Source organism: Pleurodeles waltl, chromosome 4_1 (assembly GCF_031143425.1).
Source record: "Pleurodeles waltl isolate 20211129_DDA chromosome 4_1, aPleWal1.hap1.20221129, whole genome shotgun sequence".
Taxonomy (NCBI): Eukaryota; Metazoa; Chordata; class Amphibia; order Caudata; family Salamandridae; genus Pleurodeles; species Pleurodeles waltl.
Window position 1 is genome coordinate 56,017,802 of NC_090442.1, and position 27,459 is coordinate 56,045,260.

Here is a 27,459-nt window from a genome sequence, read left to right on the forward strand (position 1 = left end):
GTATCTCCACAAAAAACACACAGTGGGGCTCAATGAGCTGCTCATGTCTGACATGGACACCTAAGCAGTGCTGGATTCACAACCTGAAAGCCTGCAAAGGAAAGTGTGCCCGGCAGAAGATAAGCTGCCTGGCAACTCAGAACCTTCTTCTAAGAGAAGTAAGACATGTCACAATGGAGTCTAAGCCTACCTGTCTTATGCCAGGACCTTAGAGCTGCAGGCAGGAGCACAAAGGTAAAAACATATATTGAGTCCCAACACGCTCACTGCGGTGGTTGGTCTCTGTGGCGCAATCGGTTAGCGCGTTCGGCTGTTAACCGAAAGGTTGGTGGTTCAAGTCCACCCAGGGACTTTTGCCTACATCAAGTCCTGAATTAAAACACAGCTGTCTGGCTTTGCTCTTAGAGCTCTCGCTTTGCCTGAGTGACATGCTCTATCTCAACATTTCTATCTTCTCTCATCTCTTCACCTCTAGTCATTTCCACCAATAGGACTGGAAACGGGCCACCAAGCCTTCTACTTTAACCACAGGCGTACTGAGGGCCAATAAAAGGCACAGAAGCATTTCTTGATCCGGGGCTGAGAACTGCACGCACAGGGACCTCGTGGCGCAACGGTAGCGCGTCTGACTCCAGATCAGAAGGTTGCGTGTTCAAATCACGTCGGGGTCACTCTTTGACATTTTTTTCCCCACCAAGTCTGTATCTCTGACTTCTAAAGCAAAGCCAAAAGAAGGGCGCTTTGCATTGGCCAGGAATCGAGCCCGGGCCTCCCGCGTGGCAGGCGAGAATTCTACCACTGAACCACCAATGCTTCACTTACATAGGCTGAGCAGAGAGCCCTGCCGTAGACAGTAGTGATGAGGCCCATGCATTCGCATGGGACACCTATGAACAAAGTTTGCATGGCAAGCCTTGGACTGCCAAACGTTCACATGCTGATGGCAGGAATCAGATGCAGGAGACTGAAACTATGAATGTTTCTGCTTTTGCTAAGGACAGTGGTTTGGGGCCAGTGTTGTGCTTGACAGAGCACGACATCAGCCTGCTCTCTGGCTGCTCCCGGGAGAAGTGGCTGACAGAAAGCACCCTCCAGACCACCAGCAATCTTGTGTTTCACAACATGCCACTGTCACTGGACTTTCCTTCTGGGAAAGCCTAGTCACTGACCTGGCCAGATTCCCTGTCCTCCCCAAAATCCTGGGGAGAAACGGACAGAGTTCTGCGCCCTGCGCCCTCTTTCGCTTCCCTAACGTGCTCCCAACGCGCCCTACAGCCCTGGTCGGGCACAGCCCTGGTCGGGCTCATACCACTGGGGCCTCTGCCGAGGAAGAGCCCCGGAAGCCTAGGGCCAGGCCTATTGCACAGGCATCTTAGACCAGGCCATTCCGGGATTGCTGTGTTTCACGTCCTGCCCTTCAACACTCCTGGGAGGGCTTTCCCTGAGAACCCTCAAGTCTCTGCCCTCCCAGGAGGCTGTGGTTCTATGCAAAATAGGGGGTGCACCACGGGCCGTCCCCTTTCCTCTCTCTCGCCAATATCTTTCACCAAAGCTGAGCCCTGCAGGTAAATGTATCTATCTGGCTGAGGGGCCAGGGAGGGCCTTTGCCTGCAGTCTTACAAGCCAGAGTGCAGAGAAGGCAGCAGCTCTGGCACCGGGACTCTGCTCAAAGACATATCTAACATGCCACAGTGGAGCTGAGATGGGCAAGACACGTGTCTCACAGGCTGGCAGCACACCAAGACAGTGGCAGAAAACTATGCTAACAAGGAAAGAGAAAAGTCACGTGTCTCGTGGCCTTCCCACCATTAGACAGTAGTCTGCGCAAGAAAACATCCAACAGTGACAGGACAACCAAGCAAATGACAAACGCTGTGCTGAATAAAGTCATCTTACATGACATTTCGTACAAAGGCCCAGATCATGGGGATGATCGCGCAGCAGAAGCAGCAAGTATCAGAGCCACCGAACCTGGGGTGAGTTACACGAGGAGAAAGGGCGACATGGGGACAGGGGCTATGGGCTCAGGGAACAGCTACCACAATGCAACCTCGGGTGTGGGGATGCCACTCATTGCGGGTACTGCCCTGGGATTTCCTTTTAGAAAGAATCGCTGGTTAAAGTGTAGTGCACAAAAAACCCAACTCCTCGATTACACTATTAGATAACATCCTTTAACTGCCCCACCCACCCTGTGTGAGTCTCACCCACTTCCCGCCTGCTCCCTCTAGTCTGAGAGTTGTATCTCCACAAAAAACACACAGTGGGGCTCAATGAGCTGCTCATGTCTGACATGGACACCTAAGCAGTGCTGGATTCACAACCTGAAAGCCTGCAAAGGAAAGTGTGCCCGGCAGAAGATAAGCTGCCTGGCAACTCAGAACCTTCTTCTAAGAGAAGTAAGACATGTCACAATGGAGTCTAAGCCTACCTGTCTTATGCCAGGACCTTAGAGCTGCAGGCAGGAGCACAAAGGTAAAAACATATATTGAGTCCCAACACGCTCACTGCGGTGGTTGGTCTCTGTGGCGCAATCGGTTAGCGTGTTCGGCTGTTAACCGAAAGGTTGGTGGTTCAAGCCCACACAGGGACGTATGCTTTTGCCTACATCAAGTCCTGAATTAAAACACAGCTGTCTGGCTTTGCTCTTAGAGCTCTCGCTTTGCCTGAGTGACATGCTCTATCTCAACATTTCTATCTTCTCTCATCTCTTCACCTCTAGTCATTTCCACCAATAGGACTGGAAACGGGCCACCAAGCCTTCTACTTTAACCACAGGCGTACTGAGGGCCAATAAAAGGCACAGAAGCATTTCTTGATCCGGGGCTGAGAACTGCATGCACAGGGACCTCGTGGCGCAACGGTAGCGCGTCTGACTCCAGATCAGAAGGTTGCGTGTTCAAATCACGTCGGGGTCACTCTTTGACATTTTTTTCCCCACCAAGTCTATATCTCTGACTTCTAAAGCAAAGCCAAAAGAAGGGCGCTTTGCATTGGCCGGGAATCGAACCCGGGATTCCCGCGTGGCAGGCGAGAATTCTACCACTGAACCACCGATGCTTCACTTACATAGGCTGAGCAGAGAGCCCTGCCGTAGACAGTAGTGATGAGGCCCATGCATTCGCATGGGACACCTATGAACAAAGTTTGCATGGCAAGCCTTGGACTGCCAAACGTTCACATGCTGATGGCAGGAATCAGATGCAGGAGACTGAAACTATGAATGTTTCTGCTTTTGCTAAGGACAGTGGTTTGGGGCCAGTGTTGTGCTTGACAGAGCACGACATCAGCCTGCTCTCTGGCTGCTCCCGGGAGAAGTGGCTGACAGAAAGCACCCTCCAGACCACCAGCAATCTTGTGTTTCACAACATGCCACTGTCACTGGACTTTCCTTCTGGGAAAGCCTAGTCACTGACCTGGCCAGATTCCCTGTCCTCCCCAAAATCCTGGGGAGAAACGGGCAGAGTTCTGCGCCCTGCGCCCTCTTTCGCGTCCCTAACGCGCTCCCAACGCGCCCTACAGCCCTGGTCGGGCACAGCCCTGGTCGGGCTCATACCACTGGGGCCTCTGCCGAGGAAGAGCCCCGGAAGCCTAGGGCCAGGCCTATTGCACAGGCATCTTAGACCAGGCCATTCCGGGATTGCTGTGTTTCACGTCCTGCCCTTCAACACTCCTGGGAGGGCTTTCCCTGAGAACCCTCATGTCTCTGCCCTCCCAGGAGGCTGTGGTTCTATGCAAAATAGGGGGTGCACCACGGGCCGTCCCCTTTCCTCTCTCTCGCCAATATCTTTCACCAAAGCTGAGCCCTGCAGGTAAATGTATCTATCTGGCTGAGGGGCCAGGGAGGGCCTTTGCCTGCAGTCTTACAAGCCAGAGTGCAGAGAAGGCAGCAGCTCTGGGACCGGGACTCTGCTCAAAGACATATCTAACATGCCACAGTGGAGCTGAGATGGGCAAGACACGTGTCTCACAGGCTGGCAGCACACCAAGACAGTGGCAGGAAACTATGCTAACAAGGAAAGAGAAAAGTCACGTGTCTCGTGGCCTTCCCACCATTAGACAGTAGTCTGCGCAAGAAAACATCCAACAGTGACAGGACAACCAAGCAAATGACAAACGCCGTGCTGAATAAAGTCATCTTACTTGACATTTCGTACAAAGGCCCAGATCATGGGGATGATCGCGCAGCAGAAGCAGCAAGTATCAGAGCCACCGAACCTGGGGTGAGTTACACGAGGAGAAAGGGCGACATGGGGACAGGGGCTATGGGCTCAGGGAAGAGCTACCACAATGCAACCTCGGGTGTGGGGATGCCACTCATTGCGGGTACTGCCCTGGGATTTCCTTTTAGAAAGAATCGCTGGTTAAAGTGTAGTGCACAAAAAACCCAACTCCTCGATTACACTATTAGATAACATCCTTTAACTGCCCCACCCACCCTGTGTGAGTCTCACCCACTTCCCGCCTGCTCCCTCTAGTCTGAGAGTTGTATCTCCACAAAAAACACACAGTGGGGCTCAATGAGCTGCTCATGTCTGACATGGACACCTAAGCAGTGCTGGATTCACAACCTGAAAGCCTGCAAAGGAAAGTGTGCCCGGCAGAAGATAAGCTGCCTGGCAACTCAGAACCTTCTTCTAAGAGAAGTAAGACATGTCACAATGGAGTCTAAGCCTACCTGTCTTATGCCAGGACCTTAGAGCTGCAGGCAGGAGCACAAAGGTACAAACATATATTGAGTCCCAACACGCTCACTGCGGTGGTTGGTCTCTGTGGCGCAATCGGTTAGCGCGTTCGGCTGTTAACCGAAAGGTTGGTGGTTCAAGCCCACCCAGGGACGTATGTTTTTGCCTACATCAAGTCCTGAATTAAAACACAGCTGTCTGGCTTTGCTCTTAGAGCTTTCGCTTTGCCTGCGTGACATGCTCTATCTCAACATTTCTATCTTCTCTCATCTCTTCACCTCTAGTCATTTCCACCAATAGGACTGGAAACGGGACACCAAGCCTTCTACTTTAACCACAGGCATACTGAGGGCCAATAAAAGGCACAGAAGCATTTCTTGATCCGGGGCTGAGAACTGCATGCACAGGGACCTCGTGGCGCAACGGTAGTGCGTCTGACTCCAGATCAGACGGTTGCGTGTTCAAATCACGTCGGGGTCACTCTTTGAATTTTTTTTCCCCACCAAGTCTATATCTCTGACTTCTAAAGCAAAGCCAAAAGAAGGGCGCTTTGCATTGGCCGGAATCGAACCCAGGCCTCCCGCGTGGCAGGCGAGAATTCTACCACTGAACCACCAATGCTTCACTTACATAGGCTGAGCAGAGAGCCCTGCCGTAGACAGTAGTGATGAGGCCCATGCATTCGCATGGGACACCTATGAACAAAGTTTGCATGGCAAGCCTTGGACTGCCAAACGTTCACATGCTGATGGCAGGAATCAGATGCAGGAGACTGAAACTATGAATGTTTCTGCTTTTGCTAAGGACAGTGGTTTGGGGCCAGTGTTGTGCTTGACAGAGCACGACATCAGCCTGCTCTCTGGCTGCTCCCGGGAGAAGTGGCTGACAGAAAGCACCCTCCAGACCACCAGCAATCTTGTGTTTCACAACATGCCACTGTCACTGGACTTTCCTTCTGGGAAAGCCTAGTCACTGACCTGGCCAGATTCCCTGTCCTCCCCAAAATCCTGGGGAGAAACGGGCAGAGTTCTGCGCCCTGCGCCCTCTTTCGCGTCCCTAACGCGCTCCCAACGCGCCCTACAGCCCTGGTCGGGCTCATACCACTGGGGCCTCTGCCGAGGAAGAGCCGCGGAAGCCTAGGGCCAGGCCTATTGCACAGGCATCTTAGACCAGGCCATTCCGGGATTGCTGTGTTTCACGTCCTGCCCTTCAACACTCCTGGGAGGGCTTTCCCTGAGAACCCTCATGTCTCTGCCCTCCCAGGAGGCTGTGGTTCTATGCAAAATAGGGGGTGCACCACGGGCCGTCCCCTTTCCTCTCTCTCGCCAATATCTTTCACCAAAGCTGAGCCCTGCAGGTAAATGTATCTATCTGGCTGAGGGGCCAGGGAGGGCCTTTGCCTGCAGTCTTACAAGCCAGAGTGCAGAGAAGGCAGCAGCTCTGGGACCGGGACTCTGCTCAAAGACATATCTAACATGCCACAGTGGAGCTGAGATGGGCAAGACACGTGTCTCACAGGCAGGCAGCACAACAAGACAGTGGCAGGAAACTATGCTAACAAGGAAAGAGAAAAGTCACATGTCTCGTGGCCTTCCCACCATTAGACAGTAGTCTGCGCAAGAAAACATCCAACAGTGACAGGACAACCAAGCAAATGACAAACGCTGTGCTGAATAAAGTCATCTTACATGACATTTCGTACAAAGGCCCAGATCATGGGGATGATCGCGCAGAAGCAGCAAGCATCAGAGCCACCGAACCTGAGGTGAGTTACACGAGGAGAAAGGGCGACATGGGGACAGGGGCTAGGGGCTCAGGGAACAGCTACCACAATGCAACCTCGGGTGTGGGGATGCCACTCATTGCGGGTACTGCCCTGGGATTTCCTTTTAGAAAGAATCGCTGGTTAAAGTGTAGTGCACAAAAAACCCAACTCCTCGATTACACTATTAGATAACATCCTTTAACTGCCCCACCCACCCTGTGTGAGTCTCACCCACTTCCTGCCTGCTCCCTCTAGTCTGAGAGTTGTATCTCCACAAAAAACACACAGTGGGGCTCAATGAGCTGCTCATGTCTGACATGGACACCTAAGCAGTGCTGGATTCACAACCTGAAAGCCTGCAAAGGAAAGTGTGCCTGGCAGAAGATAAGCTGCTTGGCAACTCAGAACCTTCTTCTAAGAGAAGTAAGACATGTCACAATGGAGTCTAAGCCTACCTGTCTTATGCCAGGACCTTAGAGCTGCAGGCAGGAGCACAAAGGTAAAAACATATATTGAGTCCCAACACACTCACTGCGGTGGTTGGTCTCTGTGGCGCAATCGGTTAGCGCGTTCGGCTGTTAACCGAAAGGTTGGCGGTTCAAGCCCACCCAGGGACGTATGCTTTTGCCTACATCAAGTCCTGAATTAAAACACAGCTGTCTGGCTTTGCTCTTAGAGCTCTCGCTTTGCCTGCGTGACATGCTCTATCTCAACATTTCTATCTTCTCTCATCTCTTCACCGCTAGTCATTTCCACCAATAGGACTGGAAACAGGACACCAAGCCTTCTACTTTAACCACAGGCGTACTGAGGGCCAATAAAAGGCACAGAAGCATTTCTTGATCCGGGGCTGAGAACTGCATGCACAGGGACCTTGTGGCGCAACAGTAGCGCGTCTGACTCCAGATCAGAAGGTTGCGTGTTCAAATCACGTCGGGGTCACTCTTTGACATTTTTTTCCCCACCAAGTCTATATCTCTGACTTCTAAAGCAAAGCCAAAAGAAGGGTGCTTTGCATTGGCCGGGAATCGAACCCGGGCCTCCCGCGTGGCAGGCGAGAATTCTACCACTGAACCACCAATGCTTCACTTACATAGGCTGAGCAGAGAGCCCTGCCGTAGACAGTAGTGATGAGGCCCATGCATTCGCATGGGACACCTATGAACAAAGTTTGCATGGCAAGCCTTGGACTGCCAAACGTTCACATGCTGATGGCAGGAATCAGATGCAGGAGACTGAAACTATGAATGTTTCTGCTTTTGCTAAGGACAGTGGTTTGGGGCCAGTGTTGTGCTTGACAGAGCACGACATCAGCCTGCTCTCTGGCTGCTCCCGGGAGAAGTGGCTGACAGAAAGCACCCTCCAGACCACCAGCAATCTTGTGTTTCACAACATGCCACTGTCACTGGACTTTCCTTCTGGGAAAGCCTAGTCACTGACCTGGCCAGATTCCCTGTCCTCCCCAAAATCCTGGGGAGAAACGGGCAGAGTTCTGCGCCCTGCGCCCTCTTTCACGTCCCTAACGCGCTCCCAACGCGCCCTACAGCCCTGGTCGGGCTCATACCACTGGGGCCTCTGCCGAGGAAGAGCCCCGGAAGCCTAGGGCCAGGCCTATTGCACAGGCATCTTAGACCAGGCCATTCCGGGATTGCTGTGTTTCACGTCCTGCCCTTCAACACTCCTGGGAGGGCTTTCCCTGAGAACCCTCATGTCTCTGCCCTCCCAGGAGGCTGTGGTTCTATGCAAAATAGGGGGTGCACCACGGGCCGTCCCCTTTCCTCTCTCTCGCCAATATCTTTCACCAAAGCTGAGCCCTGCAGGTAAATGTATCTATCTGGCTGAGGGGCCAGGGAGGGCCTTTGCCTGCAGTCTTACAAGCCAGAGTGCAGAGAAGGCAGCAGCTCTGGGACCGGGACTCTGCTCAAAGACATATCTAACATGCCACAGTGGAGCTGAGATGGGCAAGACACGTGTCTCACAGGCTGGCAGCACACCAAGACAGTGGCAGGAAACTATGCTAACAAGGAAAGAGAAAAGTCACGTGTCTTGTGGCCTTCCCACCATTAGACAGTAGTCTGCGCAAGAAAACATCCAACAGTGACAGGACAACCAAGCAAATGACAAACGCCGTGCTGAATAAAGTCATCTTACATGACATTTCGTACAAAGGCCCAGATCATGGGGATGATCGCGCAGCAGAAGCAGCAAGTATCAGAGCCACCGAACCTGGGGTGAGTTACACGAGGAGAAAGGGCGACATGGGGACAGGGGCTATGGGCTCAGGGAACAGCTACCACAATGCAACCTCGGGTGTGGGGATGCCACTCATTGCGGGTACTGCCCTGGGATTTCCTTTTAGAAAGAATCGCTGGTTAAAGTGTAGTGCACAAAAAACCCAACTCCTCGATTACACTATTAGATAACATCCTTTAACTGCCCCACCCACCCTGTGTGAGTCTCACCCACTTCCCGCCTGCTCCCTCTAGTCTGAGAGTTGTATCTCCAAAAAAAACACACAGTGGGGCTCAATGAGCTGCTCATGTCTGACATGGACACCTAAGCAGTGCTGGATTCACAACCTGAAAGCCTGCAAAGGAAAGTGTGCCCGGCAGAAGATAAGCTGCCTGGCAACTCAGAACCTTCTTCTAAGAGAAGTAAGACATGTCACAATGGAGTCTAAGCCTACCTGTCTTATGCCAGGACCTTAGAGCTGCAGGCAGGAGCACAAAGGTAAAAACATATATTGAGTCCCAACACGCTCACTGCGGTGGTTGGTCTCTGTGGCGCAATCGGTTACCGAGTTCGGCTGTTAACCGAAAAGTTGGTGGTTCAAGCCCACCCAGGGACGTATGCTTTTGCCTACATCAAGTCCTGAATTAAAACACAGCTGTCTGGCTTTGCTCTTAGAGCACTCGCTTTGCCTGCGTGACATGCTCTATCTCAACATTTCTATCTTCTCTCATCTCTTCACCTCTAGTCATTTCCACCAATAGGACTGGAAACGGGACACCAAGCCTTCTACTTTAACCACAGGCGTACTGAGGGCCAATAAAAGGCACAGAAGCATTTCTTGATCCGGGGCTGAGAACTGCATGCACAGGGACCTCGTGGCGCAACGGTAGCGCGTCTGACTCCAGATCAGATGGTTGCGTGTTCAAATCACTTCGGGGTCACTCTTTGACATTTTTTTCCCCACCAAGTCTATATCTCTGTCTTCTAAAGCAAAGCCAAAAGAAGGGCGCTTTGCATTGGTCGGAATCGAACCCGGGCCTCCCGCGTGGCAGGCGAGAATTCTACCACTGAACCACCAATGCTTCACTTACATATGCTGAGCAGAGAGCCCTGCCGTAGACAGTAGTGATGAGGCCCATGCATTCGCATGGGACACCTATGAACAAAGTTTGCATGGCAAGCCTTGGACTGCCAAACGTTCACATGCTGATGGCAGGAATCAGATGCAGGAGACTGAAACTATGAATGTTTCTGCTTTTGCTAAGGACAGTGGTTTGGGGCCAGTGTTGTGCTTGATAGAGCACGACATCAGCCTGCTCTCTGGCTGCTCCCGGGAGAAGTGGCTGACAGAAAGCACCCTCCAGACCACCAGCAATCTTGTGTTTCACAACATGCCACTGTCACTGGACTTTCCTTCTGGGAAAGCCTAGTCACTGACCTGGCCAGATTCCCTGTCCTCCCCAAAATCCTGGGGAGAAACGGGCAGAGTTCTGCGCCCTGCGCCCTCTTTCGCGTCCCTAACTCGCTCCCAACGCGCCCTACAGCCCTGGTCGGGCACAGCCCTGGTCGGGCTCATACCACTGGGGCCTCTGCCGAGGAAGAGCCCCGGAAGCCTAGGGCCAGGCCTATTGCACAGGCATCTTAGACCAGGCCATTCCGGGATTGCTGTGTTTCACGTCCTGCCCTTCAACACTCCTGGGAGGGCTTTCCCTGAGAACCCTCATGTCTCTGCCCTCCCAGGAGGCTGTGGTTCTATGCAAAATAGGGGGTGCACCACGGGCCGTCCCCTTTCCTCTCTCTCGCCAATATCTTTCACCAAAGCTGAGCCCTGCAGGTAAATGTATCTATCTGGCTGAGGGGCCAGGGAGGGCCTTTGCCTGCAGTCTTACAAGCCAGAGTGCAGAGAAGGCAGCAGCTCTGGGACCGGGACTCTGCTCAAAGACATATCTAACATGCCACAGTGGAGCTGAGATGGGCAAGACACGTGTCTCACAGGCAGGCAGCACAACAAGACAGTGGCAGGAAACTATGCTAACAAGGAAAGAGAAAATCACGTGTCTCGTTGCCTTCCCACCATTAGACAGTAGTCTGCGCAAGAAAACATCCAACAGTGACAGGACAACCAAGCAAATGACAAACGCTGTGCTGAATAAAGTCATCTTACATGACATTTCGTACAAAGGCCCAGATCATGGGGATGATCGCGCAGAAGCAGCAAGTATCAGAGCCACCGAACCTGAGGTGAGTTACACGAGGAGAAAGGGCGACATGGGGACAGGGGCTATGGGCTCAGGGAACAGCTACCACAATGCAACCTCGGGTGTGGGGATGCCACTCATTGCAGGTACTGCCCTGGGATTTCCTTTTAGAAAGAATCGCTGGTTAAAGTGTAGTGCACAAAAAACCCAACTCCTCGATTACACTATTAGATAACATCCTTTAACTGCCCCACCCACCCTGTGTGAGTCTCACCCACTTCCCGCCTGCTCCCTCTAGTCTGAGAGTTGTATCTCCACAAAAAACACACAGTGGGGCTCAATGAGCTGCTCATGTCTGACATGGACACCTAAGCAGTGCTGGATTCACAACCTGAAAGCCTGCAAAGGAAAGTGTGCCCGGCAGAAGATAAGCTGCCTGGCAACTCAGAACCTTCTTCTAAGAGAAGTAAGACATGTCACAATGGAGTCTAAGCCTACCTGTCTTATGCCAGGACCTTAGAGCTGCAGGCAGGACCACAAAGGTAAAAACATATATTGAGTCCCAACACGCTCACTGCGGTGGTTGGTCTCTGTGGCGCAATCGGTTAGCGCGTTCGGCTGTTAATCGAAAGGTTGGTGGTTCAAGCCCACCCAGGGACGTATGCTTTTGCCTACATCAAGTCCTGAATTAAAACACAGCTGTCTGGCTTTGCTCTTAGAGCTCTCGCTTTGCCTGCGTGACATGCTCTATCTCAACATTTCTATCTTCTCTCATCTCTTCACCTCTAGTCATTTCCACCAATAGGACTGGAAACGGGACACCAAGCCTTCTACTTTAACCACAGGCGTACTGAGGGCCAATAAAAGGCACAGAAGCATTTCTTGATCCGGGGCTGAGAACTGCATGCACAGGGACCTCATGGCGCAACGGTAGCGCGTCTGACTCCCGATCAGACGGTTGCGTGTTCAAATCACGTCGGGGTCACTCTTTGACATTTTTTTCCCCACCAAGTCTATATCTCTGATTTCTAAAGCAAAGCCAAAATAAGGGTGCTTTGCATTGGCCGGAATCGAACCCGGGCCTCCCGCGTGGCAGGCGAGAATTCTACCACTGAACCACCAATGCTTCACTTACATAGGCTGAGCAGAGAGCCCTGCCGTAGACAGTAGTGATGAGGCCCATGCATTCGCTTGGGACACCTATGAACAAAGTTTGCATGGCAAGCCTTGGACTGCCAAACATTCACATGCTGATGGCAGGAATCAGATGCAGGAGACTGAAACTATGAATGTTTCTGCTTTTGCTAAGGACAGTGGTTTGGGGCCAGTGTTGTGCTTGACAGAGCACGACATCAGCCTGCTCTCTGGCTGCTCCCGGGAGAAGTGGCTGACAGAAAGCACCCTCCAGACCACCAGCAATCTTGTGTTTCACAACATGCCACTGTCACTGGACTTTCCTTCTGGGAAAGCCTAGTCACTGACCTGGCCAGATTCCCTGTCCTCCCCAAAATCCTGGGGAGAAACGGGCAGAGTTCTGCGCCCTGCACCCTCTTTCGCGTCCCTAACGCGCTCCCAACGCGCCCTACAGCCCTGGTCGGGCACAGCCCTGGTCGGGCTCATACCACTGGGGCCTCTGCCGAGGAAGAGCCCCGGAAGCCTAGGGCCAGGCCTATTGCACAGGCATCTTAGACCAGGCCATTCCGGGATTGCTGTGTTTCACGTCCTGCCCTTCAACACTCCTGGGAGGGCTTTCCCTGAGAACCCTCATGTCTCTGCCCTCCCAGGAGGCTGTGGTTCTATGCAAAATAGGGGGTGCACCACGGGCCGTCCCCTTTCCTCTCTCTCGCCAATATCTTTCACCAAAGCTGAGCCCTGCAGGTAAATGTATCTATCTGGCTGAGGGGCCAGGGAGGGCCTTTGCCTGCAGTCTTACAAGCCAGAGTGCAGAGAAGGCAGCAGCTCTGGGACCGGGACTCTGCTCAAAGACATATCTAACATGCCACAGTGGAGCTGAGATGGGCAAGACACGTGTCTTACAGGCTGGCAGCACACCAAGACAGTGGCAGGAAACTATGCTAACAAGGAAAGAGAAAAGTCACGTGTCTCGTGGCCTTCCCACCATTAGACAGTACTCTGCGCAAGAAAACATCCAACAGTGACAGGACAACCAAGCAAATGACAAACGCCGTGCTGAATAAAGTCATCTTACATGACATTTCGTACAAAGGCCCAGATCATGGGGATGATCGCGCAGCAGAAGCAGCAAGTATCAGAGCCACCGAACCTGGGGTGAGTTACACGAGGAGAAAGGGCGACATGGGGACAGGGGCTATGGGCTCAGGGAACAGCTACCACAATGCAACCTCGGGTGTGGGGATGCCACTCATTGCGGGTACTGCCCTGGGATTTCCTTTTAGAAAGAATCGCTGGTTAAAGTGTAGTGCACAAAAAACCCAACTCCTCGATTACACTATTAGATAACATCCTTTAACTGCCCCACCCACCCTGTGTGAGTCTCACCCACTTCCCGCCTGCTCCCTCTAGTCTGAGAGTTGTATCTCCACAAAAAACACACAGTGGGGCTCAATGAGCTGCTCATGTCTGACATGGACACCTAAGCAGTGCTGGATTCACAACCTGAAAGCCTGCAAAGGAAAGTGTGCCCGGCAGAAGATAAGCTGCCTGGCAACTCAGAACCTTCTTCTAAGAGAAGTAAGACATGTCACAATGGAGTCTAAGCCTACCTGTCTTATGCCAGGACCTTAGAGCTGCAGGCAGGAGCACAAAGGTAAAAACATATATTGAGTCCCAACACGCTCACTGCGGTGGTTGGTCTCTGTGGCGCAATCGGTTAGTGCGTTTGGCTGTTAGCCGAAAGGTTGGTGGTTCAAGTCCACCCAGGGACGTATGCTTTTGCCTACATCAAGTCCTGAATTAAAACACAGCTGTCTGGCTTTGCTCTTAGAGCTCTCGCTTTGCCTGAGTGACATGCTCTATCTCAACATTTCTATCTTCTCTCATCTCTTCACCTCTAGTCATTTCCACCAATAGGACTGGAAACGGGACACCAAGCCTTCTACTTTAACCACAGGCGTACTGAGGGCCAATAAAAGGCACAGAAGCATTTCTTGATCCGGGGCTGAGAACTGCATGCACAGGGACCTCGTGGCGCAACGGTAGCGCGTCTGACTCCAGATCAAAAGGTTGCGTGTTCAAATCACGTCGGGGTCACTCTTTGACATTTTTTTGCCCACCAAGTCTATATCTCTGACTTCTAAAGCAAAGCCAAAAGAAGGGCGCTTTGCATTGGCCGGGAATCGAACCCGGGCCTCCCGCGTGGCAGGCGAGAATTCTACCACTGAACCACCAATGCTTCACTTACATAGGCTGAGCAGAGAGCCCTGCCGTAGACAGTAGTGATGAGGCCCATGCATTCGCATGGGACACCTATGAACAAAGTTTGCATGGCAAGCCTTGGACTGCCAAACGTTCACATGCTGATGGCAGGAATCAGATGCAGGAGACTGAAACTATGAATGTTTCTGCTTTTGCTAAGGACAGTGGTTTGGGGCCAGTGTTGTGCTTGACAGAGCACGACATCAGCCTGCTCTCTGGCTGCTCCCGGGAGAAGTGGCTGACAGAAAGCACCCTCCAGACCACCAGCAATCTTGTGTTTCACAACATGCCACTGTCACTGGACTTTCCTTCTGGGAAAGCCTAGTCACTGACCTGGCCAGATTCCCTGTCCTCCCCAAAATCCTGGGGAGAAACGGGCAGAGTTCTGCGCCCTGCGCCCTCTTTCGCGTCCCTAACGCGCTCCCAACGCGCCCTACAGCCCTGGTCGGGCTCATACCACTGGGGCCTCTGCCGAGGAGGAGCCCCGGAAGCCTAGGGCCAGGCCTATTGCACAGGCATCTTAGACCAGGCCATTCCGGGATTGCTGTGTTTCACGTCCTGCCCTTCAACACTCCTGGGAGGGCTTTCCCTGAGAACCCTCATGTCTCTGCCCTCCCAGGAGGCTGTGGTTCTATGCAAAATAGGGGGTGCACCACGGGCCGTCCCCTTTCCTCTCTCTCGCCAATATCTTTCACCAAAGCTGAGCCCTGCAGGTAAATGTATCTATCTGGCTGAGGGGCCAGGGAGGGCCTTTGCCTGCAGTCTTACAAGCCAGAGTGCAGAGAAGGCAGCAGCTCTGGGACCGGGACTCTGCTCAAAGACATATCTAACATGCCACAGTGGAGCTGAGATGGTCAAGACACGTGTCTCACAGGCAGGCAGCACAACAAGACAGTGGCAGGAAACTATGCTAACAAGGAAAGAGAAAAGTCACGTGTCTCGTGGCCTTCCCACCATTAGACAGTAGTCTGCGCAAGAAAACATCCAACAGTGACAGGACAACCAAGCAAATGACAAACGCTGTGCTGAATAAAGTCATCTTACATGACATTTCGTACAAAGGCCCAGATCATGGGGATGATCGCGCAGAAGCAGCAAGTATCAGAGCCACCGAACCTGAGGTGAGTTACACGAGGAGAAAGGGCGACATGGGGACAGGGGCCAGGGGCTCAGGGAACAGCTACCACAATGCAACCTCGGGTGTGGGGATGCCACTCATTGCGGGTACTGCCCTGGGATTTCCTTTTAGAAAGAATCGCTGGTTAAAGTGTAGTGCACAAAAAACCCAACTCCTCGATTACACTATTAGATAACATCCTTTAACTGCCCCACCCACCCTGTGTGAGTCTCACCCACTTCCCGCCTGCTCCCTCTAGTCTGAGAGTTGTATCTCCACAAAAAACACACAGTGGGGCTCAATGAGCTGCTCATGTCTGACATGGACACCTAAGCAGTGCTGGATTCACAACCTGAAAGCCTGCAAAGGAAAGTGTGCCCGGCAGAAGATAAGCTGCCTGGCAACTCAGAACCTTCTTCTAAGAGAAGTAAGACATGTCACAATGGAGTCTAAGCCTACCTGTCTTATGCCAGGACCTTAGAGCTGCAGGCAGGAGCACAAAGGTAAAAACATATATTGAGTCCCAACACGCTCACTGCGGTGGTTGGTCTCTGTGGCGCAATCGGTTAGCGCGTTCGGCTGTTAACTGAAAGGTTGGTGGTTCAAGCCCACCCAGGAACGTATGCTTTTGCCTACATCAAGTCCTGAATTAAAACACAGCTGTCTGGCTTTGCTCTTAGAGCTCTCGCTTTGCCTGCGTGACATGCTCTATCTCAACATTTCTATCTTCTCTCATCTCTTCACCTCTAGTCATTTCCACCAATAAGACTGGAAACGGGCCACCAAGCCTTCTACTTTAACCACAGGTGTACTGAGGGCCAATAAAAGGCACAGAAGCATTTCTTGATCCGGGGCTGAGAACTGCATGCACAGGGACCTCGTGGCGCAACGGTAGCGCGTCTGACTCCAGATCAGAAGGTTGCGTGTTCAAATCACGTCGGGGTCACTCTTTGACATTTTTTTCCCCACCAAGTCTATATCTCTGACTTCTAAAGCAAAGCCAAAAGAAGGGCGCTTTGCATTGGCCGGGAATCGAACCCGGGCCTCCCGCGTGGCAGGCGAGAATTCTACCACTGAACCACCAATGCTTCACTGACATAGGCTGAGCAGAGAGTCCTGCCGTAGACAGTAGTGATGAGGCCCATGCATTCGCATGTGACACCTATGAACAAAGTTTGCATGGCAAGCCTTGGACTGCCAAACGTTCACATGCTGATGGCAGGAATCAGATGCAGGAGACTGAAACTATGAATGTTTCTGCTTTTGCTAAGGACAGTGGTTTGGGGCCAGTGTTGTGCTTGACAGAGCACGACATCAGCCTGCTCTCTGGCTGCTCCCGGGAGAAGTGGCTGACAGAAAGCACCCTCCAGACCACCAGCAATCTTGTGTTTCACAACATGCCACTGTCACTGGACTTTCCTTCTGGGAAAGCCTAGTCACTGACCTGGCCAGATTCCCTGTCCTCCCCAAAATCCTGGGGAGAAACGGGCAGAGTTCTGCGCCCTGCGCCCTCTTTCGCGTCCCTAACGCGCTCCCAACGCGCCCTACAGCCCTGGTCGGGCACAGCCCTGGTCGGGCTCATACCACTGGGGCCTCTGCCGAGGAGGAGCCCCGGAAGCCTAGGGCCAGGCCTATTGCACAGGCATCTTAGACCAGGCCATTCCGGGATTGCTGTGTTTCACGTCCTGCCCTTCAACACTCCTGGGAGGGCTTTCCCTGAGAACCCTCATGTCTCTGCCCTCCCAGGAGGCTGTGGTTCTATGCAAAATAGGGGGTGCACCACGGGCCGTCCCCTTTCCTCTCTCTCGCCAATATCTTTCACCAAAGCTGAGCCCTGCAGGTAAATGTATCTATCTGGCTGAGGGGCCAGGGAGGGCCTTTGCCTGCAGTCTTACAAGCCAGAGTGCAGAGAAGGCAGCAGCTCTGGGACCGGGACTCTGCTCAAAGACATATCTAACATGCCACAGTGGAGCTGAGATGGGCAAGACACGTGTCTCACAGGCTGGCAGCACACCAAGACAGTGGCAGGAAACTATGCTAACAAGGAAAGAGAAAAGTCACGTGTCTCGTGGCCTTCCCACCATTAGACAGTACTCTGCGCAAGAAAACATCCAACAGTGACAGGACAACCAAGCAAATGACAAACGCCGTGCTGAATAAAGTCATCTTACATGACATTTCGTACAAAGGCCCAGATCATGGGGATGATCGCGCAGCAGAAGCAGCAAGTATCAGAGCCACCGAACCTGGGGTGAGTTACACGAGGAGAAAGGGCGACATGGGGACAGGGGCTATGGGCTCAGGGAACAGCTACCACAATGCAACCTCGGGTGTGGGGATGCCACTCATTGCGGGTACTGCCCTGGGATTTCCTTTTAGAAAGAATCGCTGGTTAAAGTGTAGTGCACAAAAAACCCAACTCCTCGATTACACTATTAGATAACATCCTTTAACTGCCCCACCCACCCTGTGTGAGTCTCACCCACTTCCCGCCTGCTCCCTCTAGTCTGAGAGTTGTATCTCCACAAAAAACACACAGTGGGGCTCAATGAGCTGCTCATGTCTGACATGGACACCTAAGCAGTGCTGGATTCACAACCTGAAAGCCTGCAAAGGAAAGTGTGCCCGGCAGAAGATAAGCTGCCTGGCAACTCAGAACCTTCTTCTAAGAGAAGTAAGACATGTCACAATGGAGTCTAAGCCTACCTGTCTTATGCCAGGACCTTAGAGCTGCAGGCAGGAGCACAAAGGTAAAAACATATATTGAGTCCCAACACGCTCACTGCGGTGGTTGGTCTCTGTGGCACAATCGGTTAGCGCGTTCGGCTGTTAATCGAAAGGTTGGTGGTTCAAGCCCACCCAGGGACGTATGCTTTTGCCTACATCAAGTCCTGAATTAAAACACAGCTGTCAGGCTTTGCTCTTAGAGCTCTCGCTTTGCCTGCGTGACATGCTCTATCTCAACATTTCTATCTTCTCTCATCTTTTCACCTCTAGTCATTTCCACCAATAGGACTGGAAACGGGACACCAAGCCTTCTACTTAACCACAGGCGTACTGAGGGCCAATAAAAGGCACAGAAGCATTTCTTGATCCGGGGCTGAGAACTGCATGCACAGGGACCTCGTGGTGCAACGGTAGCGCGTCTGACTCCAGATCAAAAGGTTGCGTGTTCAAATCACGTCGGGGTCACTCTTTGAAATTTTTTTGCCCACCAAGTCTATATCTCTGACTTCTAAAGCAAAGCTAAAAGAAGGGCGCTTTGCATTGGCCGGGAATCGAACCCGGGCCTCCCGCGTGGCAGGCGAGAATTATACCACTGAACCACCAATGCTTCACTTACATAGACTGAGCAGAGAGCCCTGCCGTAGACAGTAGTGATGAGGCCCATGCATTCGCATGGGACACCTATGAACAAAGTTTGCATGGCAAGCCTTGGACTGCCAAACGTTCACATGCTGATGGCAGGAATCAGATGCAGGAGACTGAAACTATGAATGTTTCTGCTTTTGCTAAGGACAGTGGTTTGGGGCCAGTGTTGTGCTTGACAGAGCACGACATCAGCCTGCTCTCTGGCTGCTCCCGGGAGAAGTGGCTGACAGAAAGCACCCTCCAGACCACCAGCAATCTTGTGTTTCACAACATGCCACTGTCACTGGACTTTCCTTCTGGGAAAGCCTAGTCACTGACCTGGCCAGATTCCCTCTCCTCCCCAAAATCCTGGGGAGAAACGGGCAGAGTTCTGCGCCCTGCGCCCTCTTTCGCGTCCCTAACGCGCTCCCAACGCGCCCTACAGCCCTGGTCGGGCTCATACCACTGGGGCCTCTGCCGAGGAAGAGCCCCGGAAGCCTAGGGCAAGGCCTATTGCACAGGCATCTTAGACCAGGCCATTCCGGGATTGCTGTGTTTCACGTCCTGCCCTTCAACACTCCTGGGAGGGCTTTCCCTGAGAACCCTCATGTCTCTGCCCTCCCAGGAGGCTGTGGTTCTATGCAAAATAGGGGGTGCACCACGGGCCGTCCCCTTTCCTCTCTCTCGCCAATATCTTTCACCAAAGCTGAGCCCTGCAGGTAAATGTATCTATCTGGCTGAGGGGCCAGGGAGGGCCTTTGCCTGCAGTCTTACAAGCCAGAGTGCAGAGAAGGCAGCAGCTCTGGGACCGGGACTCTGCTCAAAGACATATCTAACATGCCACAGTGGAGCTGAGATGGGCAAGACACGTGTCTCACAGGCAGGCAGCACAACAAGACAGTGGCAGGAAACTATGCTAACAAGGAAAGAGAAAAGTCACGTGTCTCGTGGCCTTCCCACCATTAGACAGTAGTCTGCGCAAGAAAACATCCAGCAGTGACAGGACAACCAAGCAAATGACAAACGCTGTGCTGAATAAAGTCATCTTACATGACATTTCGTACAAAGGCCCAGATCATGGGGATGATCGCGCAGAAGCAGCAAGTATCAGAGCCACCGAACCTGAGGTGAGTTACACGAGGAGAAAGGGCGACATGGGGACAGGGGCTAGGGGCTCAGGGAACAGCTACCACAATGCAACCTCGGGTGTGGGGATGCCACTCATTGCGGGTACTGCCCTGGGATTTCCTTTTAGAAAGAATCGCTGGTTAAAGTGTATTGCACAAAAAACCCAACTCCTCGATTACACTATTAGATAACATCCTTTAACTGCCCCACCCACCCTGTGTGAGTCTCACCCACTTCCCGCCTGCTCCCTCTAGTCTGAGAGTTGTATCTCCACAAAAAACACACAGTGGGGCTCAATGAGCTGCTCATGTCTGACATGGACACCTAAGCAGTGCTGGATTCACAACCTGAAAGCCTGCAAAGGAAAGTGTGCCCGGCAGAAGATAAGCTGCCTGGCAACTCAGAACCTTCTTCTAAGAGAAGTAAGACATGTCACAATGGAGTCTAAGCCTACCTGTCTTATGCCAGGACCTTAGAGCTGCAGGCAGGAGCACAAAGGTAAAAACATATATTGAGTCCCAACACGCTCACTGCGGTGGTTGGTCTCTGTGGCGCAATCGGTTAGTGCGTTTGGCTGTTAGCCGAAAGGTTGGTGGTTCAAGTCCACCCAGGGACGTATGCTTTTGCCTACATCAAGTCCTGAATTAAAACACAGCTGTCTGGCTTTGCTCTTAGAGCTCTCGCTTTGCCTGAGTGACATGCTCTATCTCAACATTTCTATCTTCTCTCATCTCTTCACCTCTAGTCATTTCCACCAATAGGACTGGAAACGGGACACCAAGCCTTCTACTTTAACCACAGGCGTACTGAGGGCCAATAAAAGGCACAGAAGCATTTCTTGATCCGGGGCTGAGAACTGCATGCACAGGGACCTCGTGGCGCAACGGTAGCGCGTCTGACTCCAGATCAAAAGGTTGCGTGTTCAAATCACGTCGGGGTCACTCTTTGACATTTTTTTGCCCACCAAGTCTATATCTCTGACTTCTAAAGCAAAGCCAAAAGAAGGGCGCTTTGCATTGGCCGGGAATCGAACCCGGGCCTCCCGCGTGGCAGGCGAGAATTCTACCACTGAACCACCAATGCTTCACTTACATAGGCTGAGCAGAGAGCCCTGCCGTAGACAGTAGTGATGAGGCCCATGCATTCGCATGGGACACCTATGAACAAAGTTTGCATGGCAAGCCTTGGACTGCCAAACGTTCACATGCTGATGGCAGGAATCAGATGCAGGAGACTGAAACTATGAATGTTTCTGCTTTTGCTAAGGACAGTGGTTTGGGGCCAGTGTTGTGCTTGACAGAGCACGACATCAGCCTGCTCTCTGGCTGCTCCCGGGAGAAGTGGCTGACAGAAAGCACCCTCCAGACCACCAGCAATCTTGTGTTTCACAACATGCCACTGTCACTGGACTTTCCTTCTGGGAAAGCCTAGTCACTGACCTGGCCAGATTCCCTGTCCTCCCCAAAATCCTGGGGAGAAACGGGCAGAGTTCTGCGCCCTGCGCCCTCTTTCGCGTCCCTAACGCGCTCCCAACGCGCCCTACAGCCCTGGTCGGGCTCATACCACTGGGGCCTCTGCCGAGGAAGAGCCCCGGAAGCCTAGGGCCAGGCCTATTGCACAGGCATCTTAGACCAGGCCATTCCGGGATTGCTGTGTTTCACGTCCTGCCCTTCAACACTCCTGGGAGGGCTTTCCCTGAGAACCCTCATGTCTCTGCCCTCCCAGGAGGCTGTGGTTCTATGCAAAATAGGGGGTGCACCACGGGCCGTCCCCTTTCCTCTCTCTCGCCAATATCTTTCACCAAAGCTGAGCCCTGCAGGTAAATGTATCTATCTGGCTGAGGGGCCAGGGAGGGCCTTTGCCTGCAGTCTTACAAGCCAGAGTGCAGAGAAGGCAGCAGCTCTGGGACCGGGACTCTGCTCAAAGACATATCTAACATGCCACAGTGGAGCTGAGATGGGCAAGACACGTGTCTCACAGGCAGGCAGCACAACAAGACAGTGGCAGGAAACTATGCTAACAAGGAAAGAGAAAAGTCACGTGTCTCGTGGCCTTCCCACCATTAGACAGTAGTCTGCGCAAGAAAACATCCAACAGTGACAGGACAACCAAGCAAATGACAAACGCTGTGCTGAATAAAGTCATCTTACATGACATTTCGTACAAAGGCCCAGATCATGGGGATGATCGCGCAGAAGCAGCAAGTATCAGAGCCACCGAACCTGAGGTGAGTTACACGAGGAGAAAGGGCGACATGGGGACAGGGGCTAGGGGCTCAGGGAACAGCTACCACAATGCAACCTCGGGTGTGGGGATGCCACTCATTGCGGGTACTGCCCTGGGATTTCCTTTTAGAAAGAATCGCTGGTTAAAGTGTAGTGCACAAAAAACCCAACTCCTCGATTACACTATTAGATAACATCCTTTAACTGCCCCACCCACCCTGTGTGAGTCTCACCCACTTCCCGCCTGCTCCCTCTAGTCTGAGAGTTGTATCTCCACAAAAAACACACAGTGGGGCTCAATGAGCTGCTCATGTCTGACATGGACACCTAAGCAGTGCTGGATTCACAACCTGAAAGCCTGCAAAGGAAAGTGTGCCCGGCAGAAGATAAGCTGCCTGGCAACTCAGAACCTTCTTCTAAGAGAAGTAAGACATGTCACAATGGAGTCTAAGCCTACCTGTCTTATGCCAGGACCTTAGAGCTGCAGGCAGGAGCACAAAGGTAAAAACATATATTGAGTCCCAACACTCTCACTGCGGTGGTTGGTCTCTGTGGCGCAATCAGTTAGCGCGTTCGGCTGTTAACCGAAAGGTTGGTGGTTGAAGCCCACCCAGGAACGTATGCTTTTGCCTACATCAAGTCCTGAATTAAAACACAGCTGTCTGGCTTTGCTCTTAGAGCTCTCGCTTTGCCTGCGTGACATGCTCTATCTCAACATTTCTATCTTCTCTCATCTCTTCACCTCTAGTTATTTCCACCAATAAGACTGGAAACGGGCCACCAAGCCTTCTACTTTAACCACAGGCGTACTGAGGGCCAATAAAAGGCACAGAAGCATTTCTTGATCCGGGGCTGAGAACTGCATGCACAGGGACCTCGTGGCGCAACGGTAGCACGTCTGACTCCAGATCAGAAGGTTGCGTGTTCAAATCACGTCGGGGTCACTCTTTGACATTTTTTTCCCCACCAAGTCTATATCTCTGACTTCTAAAGCAAAGCCAAAAGAAGGGCGCTTTGCATTGGCCGGGAATCGAACCCGGGCCTCCCGCGTGGCAGGCGAGAATTCTACCACTGAACCACCAATGCTTCACTTACATAGGCTGAGCAGAGAGCCCTGCCGTAGACAGTAGTGATGAGGCCCATGCATTCGCATGGGACACATATGAACAAAGTTTGCATGGCAAGCCTTGGACTGCCAAACGTTCACATGCTGATGGCAGGAATCAGATGCAGGAGACTGAAACTATGAATGTTTCTGCTTTTGCTAAGGACAGTGGTTTGGGGCCAGTGTTGTGCTTGACAGAGCACGACATCAGCCTGCTCTCTGGCTGCTCCCTGGAGAAGTGGCTGACAGAAAGCACCCTCCAGACCACCAGCAATCTTGTGTTTCACAACATGCCACTGTCACTGGACTTTCCTTCTGGGAAAGCCTAGTCACTGACCTGGCCAGATTCCCTGTCCTCCCCAAAATCCTGGGGAGAAACGGGCAGAGTTCTGCGCCCTGCGCCCTCTTTCGCGTCCCTAACGCGCTCCCAACGCGCCCTACAGCCCTGGTCGGGATCATACCACTGGGGCCTCTGCCGAGGAAGAGCCCCGGAAGCCTAGGGCCAGGCCTATTGCACAGGCATCTTATACCAGGCCATTCCGGGATTGCTGTGTTTCACGTCCTGCCCTTCAACACTCCTGGGAGGGCTTTCCCTGAGAACCCTCATGTCTCTGCCCTCCCAGGAGGCTGTGGTTCTATGCAAACTAGGGGGTGCACCACGGGCCGTCCCCTTTCCTCTCTCTCGCCAATATCTTTCACCAAAGCTGAGCCCTGCAGGTAAATGTATCTATCTGGCTGAGGGGCCAGGGAGGGCCTTTGCCTGCAGTCTTACAAGCCAGAGTGCAGAGAAGGCAGCAGCTCTGGGACCGGGACTCTGCTCAAAGACATATCTAACATGCCACAGTGGAGCTGATATGGGCAAGACACGTGTCTCACAGGCAGGCAGCACACCAAGACAGTGGCAGGAAACTATGCTAACAAGGAAAGAGAAAAGTCACGTGTCTCGTGGCCTTCCCACCATTAGACAGTAGTCTGCGCAAGAAAACATCCAACAGTGACAGGACAACCAAGCAAATGACAAACGCCGTGCTGAATAAAGTCATCTTACATGACATTTCGTACAAAGGCCCAGATCATGGGGATGATCGCGCAGCAGAAGCAGCAAGTATCAGAGCCACCGAACCTGGGGTGAGTTACACGAGGAGAAAGGGCGACATGGGGACAGGGGCTATGGGCTCAGGGAACAGCTACCACAATGCAACCTCGGGTGTGGGGATGCCACTCATTGCGGGTACTGCCCTGGGATTTCCTTTTAGAAAGAATCGCTGGTTAAAGTGTAGTGCACTAAAAACCCAACTCCTCGATTACACTATTAGATAACATCCTTTAACTGCCCCACCCACCCTGTGTGAGTCTCACCCACTTCCCGCCTGCTCCCTCTAGTCTGAGAGTTGTATCTCCACAAAAAACACACAGTGGGGCTCAATGAGCTGCTCATGTCTGACATGGACACCTAAGCAGTGCTGGATTCACAACCTGAAAGCCTGCAAAGGAAAGTGTGCCCGGCAGAAGATAAGCTGCCTGGCAACTCAGAACCTTCTTCTAAGAGAAGTAAGACATGTCACAATGGAGTCTAAGCCTACCTGTCTTATGCCAGGACATTAGAGCTGCAGGCAGGAGCACAAAGGTAAAAACATATATTGAGTCCCAACACGCTCACTGCGGTGGTTGGTCTCTGTGGCGCAATCGGTTAGCGCGTTCGGCTGTTAACCGAAAGGTTGGTGGTTCAAGCCCACCCAGGGACGTATGCTTTTGTCTACATCAAGTCCTGAATTAAAACACAGATGTCTGGCTTTGCTCTTAGAGCTCTCGCTTTGCCTGCGTGACATGCTCTATCTCAACATTTCTATCTTCTCTCATCTCTTCACCTCTAGTCATTTCCACCAATAGGACTGGAAACGGGACACAAAGCCTTCTACTTTAACCACAGGCGTACTGAGGGCCAATAAAAGGCACAGAAGCATTTCTTGATCCGGGGCTGAGAACTGCATGCACAGGGACCTCGTGGCGCAACGGTAGCGCGTCTGACTCCAGATCAGACGGTTGCGTGTTCAAATCACGTCGGGGTCACTCTTTGACATTTTTTTCCCCACCAAGTCTATATCTCTGACTTCTAAAGCAAAGCCAAAAGAAGGGCGCTTTGCATTGGCTGGGAATCAAACCCGGGCCTCCCGCGTGGCAGGCGAGAATTCTACCACTGAACCACCAATGCTTCACTTACATAGGCTGAGCAGAGAGCCCTGCCGTAGACAGTAGTGATGAGGCCCATGCATTCGCATGGGACACCTATGAACAAAGTTTGCATGGCAAGCCTTGGACTGCCAAACGTTCACATGCTGATGGCAGGAATCAGATGCAGGAGACTGAAACTATGAATGTTTCTGCTTTTGCTAAGGACAGTGGTTTGGGGCCAGTGTTGTGCTTGACAGAGCACGACATCAGCCTGCTCTCTGGCTGCTCCCGGGAGAAGTGGCTGACAGAAAGCACCCTCCAGACCACCAGCAATCTTGTGTTTCACAACATGCCACTGTCACTGGACTTTCCTTCTGGGAAAGCCTAGTCACTGACCTGGCCAGATTCCCTGTCCTCCCCAAAATCCTGGGGAGAAACGGGCAGAGTTCTGCGCCCTGCGCCCTCTTTCGCGTCCCTAACGCGCTCCCAACGCGCCCTACAGCCCTGGTCGGGCACAGCCCTGGTCGGGCTCATACCACTGGGGCCTCTGCCGAGGAAGAGCCCCGGAAGCCTAGGGCCAGGCCTATTTTACAGGCATCTTAGACCAGGCCATTCCGGGATTGCTGTGTTTCACGCCCTGCCCTTCAACACTCCTGGGAGGACTTTCCCTGAGAACCCTCATGTCTCTGCCCTCCCAGGAGGCTGTGGTTCTATGCAAAATAGGGGGTGCACCACGGGCCGTCCCCTTTCCTCTCTCTCGCCAATATCTTTCACCAAAGCTGAGCCCTGCAGGTAAATGTATCTATCTGGCTGAGGGGCCAGGGAGGGCCTTTGCCTGCAGTCTTACAAGCCAGAGTGCAGAGAAGGCAGCAGCTCTGGGACCGGGACTCTGCTCAAAGACATATCTAACATGCCACAGTGGAGCTGAGATGGGCAAGACACGTGTCTCACAGGCTGGCAGCACACCAAGACAGTGGCAGGAAACTATGCTAACAAGGAAAGAGAAAAGTCACGTGTCTCGTGGCCTTCCCACCATTAGACAGTAGTCTGCGCAAGAAAACATCCAACAGTGACAGGACAACCAAGCAAATGACAAACGCCGTGCTGAATAAAGTCATCTTACATGACATTTCGTACAAAGGCCCAGATCATGGGGATGATCGCGCAGCAGAAGCAGCAAGTATCAGAGCCACCGAACCTGGGGTGAGTTACACGAGGAGAAAGGGCGACATGGGGACAGGGGCTATGGGCTCAGGGAACAGCTACCACAATGCAACCTCGGGTGTGGGGATGCCACTCATTGCGGGTACTGCCCTGGGATTTCCTTTTAGAAAGAATCGCTGGTTAAAGTGTAGTGCACAAAAAACCCAACTCCTCGATTACACTATTAGATAACATCCTTTAACTGCCCCACCCACCCTGTGTGAGTCTCACCCACTTCCCGCCTGCTCCCTCTAGTCTGAGAGTTGTATCTCCACAAAAAACACACAGTGGGGCTCAATGAGCTGCTCATGTCTGACATGGACACCTAAGCAGTGCTGGATTCACAACCTGAAAGCCTGCAAAGGAAAGTGTGCCCGGCAGAAGATAAGCTGCCTGGCAACTCAGAACCTTCTTCTAAGAGAAGTAAGACATGTCACAATGGAGTCTAAGCCTACCTGTCTTATGCCAGGACATTAGAGCTGCAGGCAGGAGCACATAGGTAAAAACATATATTGAGTCCCAACACGCTCACTGCGGTGGTTGGTCTCTGTGGCGCAATCGGTTAGCGCGTTCGGCTGTTAACCGAAAGGTTGGTGGTTCAAGCCCACCCAGGGACGTATGCTTTTGTCTACATCAAGTCCTGAATTTAAACACAGCTGTCTGGCTTTGCTCTTAGAGCTCTCGCTTTGCCTGCGTGACATGATCTATCTCAACATTTCTATCTTCTCTCATCTCTTCACCTCTAGTCATTTCCACCAATAGGACTGGAAACGGGACACAAAGCCTTCTACTTTAACCACAGGCGTACTGAGGGCCAATAAAAGGCACAGAAGCATTTCTTGATCCGGGGCTGAGAACTGCATGCACAGGGACCTCGTGGCG

At 52.4% G+C, this 27,459-nt stretch overlaps 13 non-coding genes across 13 annotated transcripts; 8 read left to right on the forward strand and 5 right to left on the reverse strand.

Moving 5' to 3' along the window:
- The first annotated feature begins 278 nt into the window (after positions 1-278).
- Positions 279-352, forward strand: TRNAN-GUU (transfer RNA asparagine (anticodon GUU)). The gene has a single exon. It is a non-coding gene; the product is annotated as a tRNA-Asn (tRNA).
- A 247-nt stretch (positions 353-599) lies between these two features.
- On the forward strand, positions 600-671 carry TRNAW-CCA (transfer RNA tryptophan (anticodon CCA)). The gene has a single exon. It is a non-coding gene; the product is annotated as a tRNA-Trp (tRNA).
- A 2,175-nt stretch (positions 672-2,846) lies between these two features.
- On the forward strand, positions 2,847-2,918 carry TRNAW-CCA (transfer RNA tryptophan (anticodon CCA)). The gene has a single exon. It is a non-coding gene; the product is annotated as a tRNA-Trp (tRNA).
- Positions 2,919-4,766: 1,848 nt separating this feature from the next.
- TRNAN-GUU (transfer RNA asparagine (anticodon GUU)) lies at positions 4,767-4,840 on the forward strand. The gene has a single exon. It is a non-coding gene; the product is annotated as a tRNA-Asn (tRNA).
- Positions 4,841-7,463: 2,623 nt separating this feature from the next.
- On the reverse strand, positions 7,464-7,534 carry TRNAG-GCC (transfer RNA glycine (anticodon GCC)). Its single transcript has one exon. It is a non-coding gene; the product is annotated as a tRNA-Gly (tRNA).
- Positions 7,535-11,793: 4,259 nt separating this feature from the next.
- TRNAG-CCC (transfer RNA glycine (anticodon CCC)) lies at positions 11,794-11,865 on the forward strand. The gene has a single exon. It is a non-coding gene; the product is annotated as a tRNA-Gly (tRNA).
- Positions 11,866-14,182: 2,317 nt separating this feature from the next.
- TRNAG-GCC (transfer RNA glycine (anticodon GCC)) lies at positions 14,183-14,253 on the reverse strand. Its single transcript has one exon. It is a non-coding gene; the product is annotated as a tRNA-Gly (tRNA).
- Positions 14,254-16,267: 2,014 nt separating this feature from the next.
- TRNAW-CCA (transfer RNA tryptophan (anticodon CCA)) lies at positions 16,268-16,339 on the forward strand. The gene has a single exon. It is a non-coding gene; the product is annotated as a tRNA-Trp (tRNA).
- Positions 16,340-16,410: 71 nt separating this feature from the next.
- On the reverse strand, positions 16,411-16,481 carry TRNAG-GCC (transfer RNA glycine (anticodon GCC)). The gene has a single exon. It is a non-coding gene; the product is annotated as a tRNA-Gly (tRNA).
- Positions 16,482-20,884: 4,403 nt separating this feature from the next.
- Positions 20,885-20,955, reverse strand: TRNAG-GCC (transfer RNA glycine (anticodon GCC)). Its single transcript has one exon. It is a non-coding gene; the product is annotated as a tRNA-Gly (tRNA).
- Positions 20,956-23,112: 2,157 nt separating this feature from the next.
- On the reverse strand, positions 23,113-23,183 carry TRNAG-GCC (transfer RNA glycine (anticodon GCC)). The gene has a single exon. It is a non-coding gene; the product is annotated as a tRNA-Gly (tRNA).
- Positions 23,184-24,873: 1,690 nt separating this feature from the next.
- On the forward strand, positions 24,874-24,947 carry TRNAN-GUU (transfer RNA asparagine (anticodon GUU)). The gene has a single exon. It is a non-coding gene; the product is annotated as a tRNA-Asn (tRNA).
- Positions 24,948-27,120: 2,173 nt separating this feature from the next.
- On the forward strand, positions 27,121-27,194 carry TRNAN-GUU (transfer RNA asparagine (anticodon GUU)). The gene has a single exon. It is a non-coding gene; the product is annotated as a tRNA-Asn (tRNA).
- The last annotated feature ends 265 nt before the right edge of the window (positions 27,195-27,459 follow it).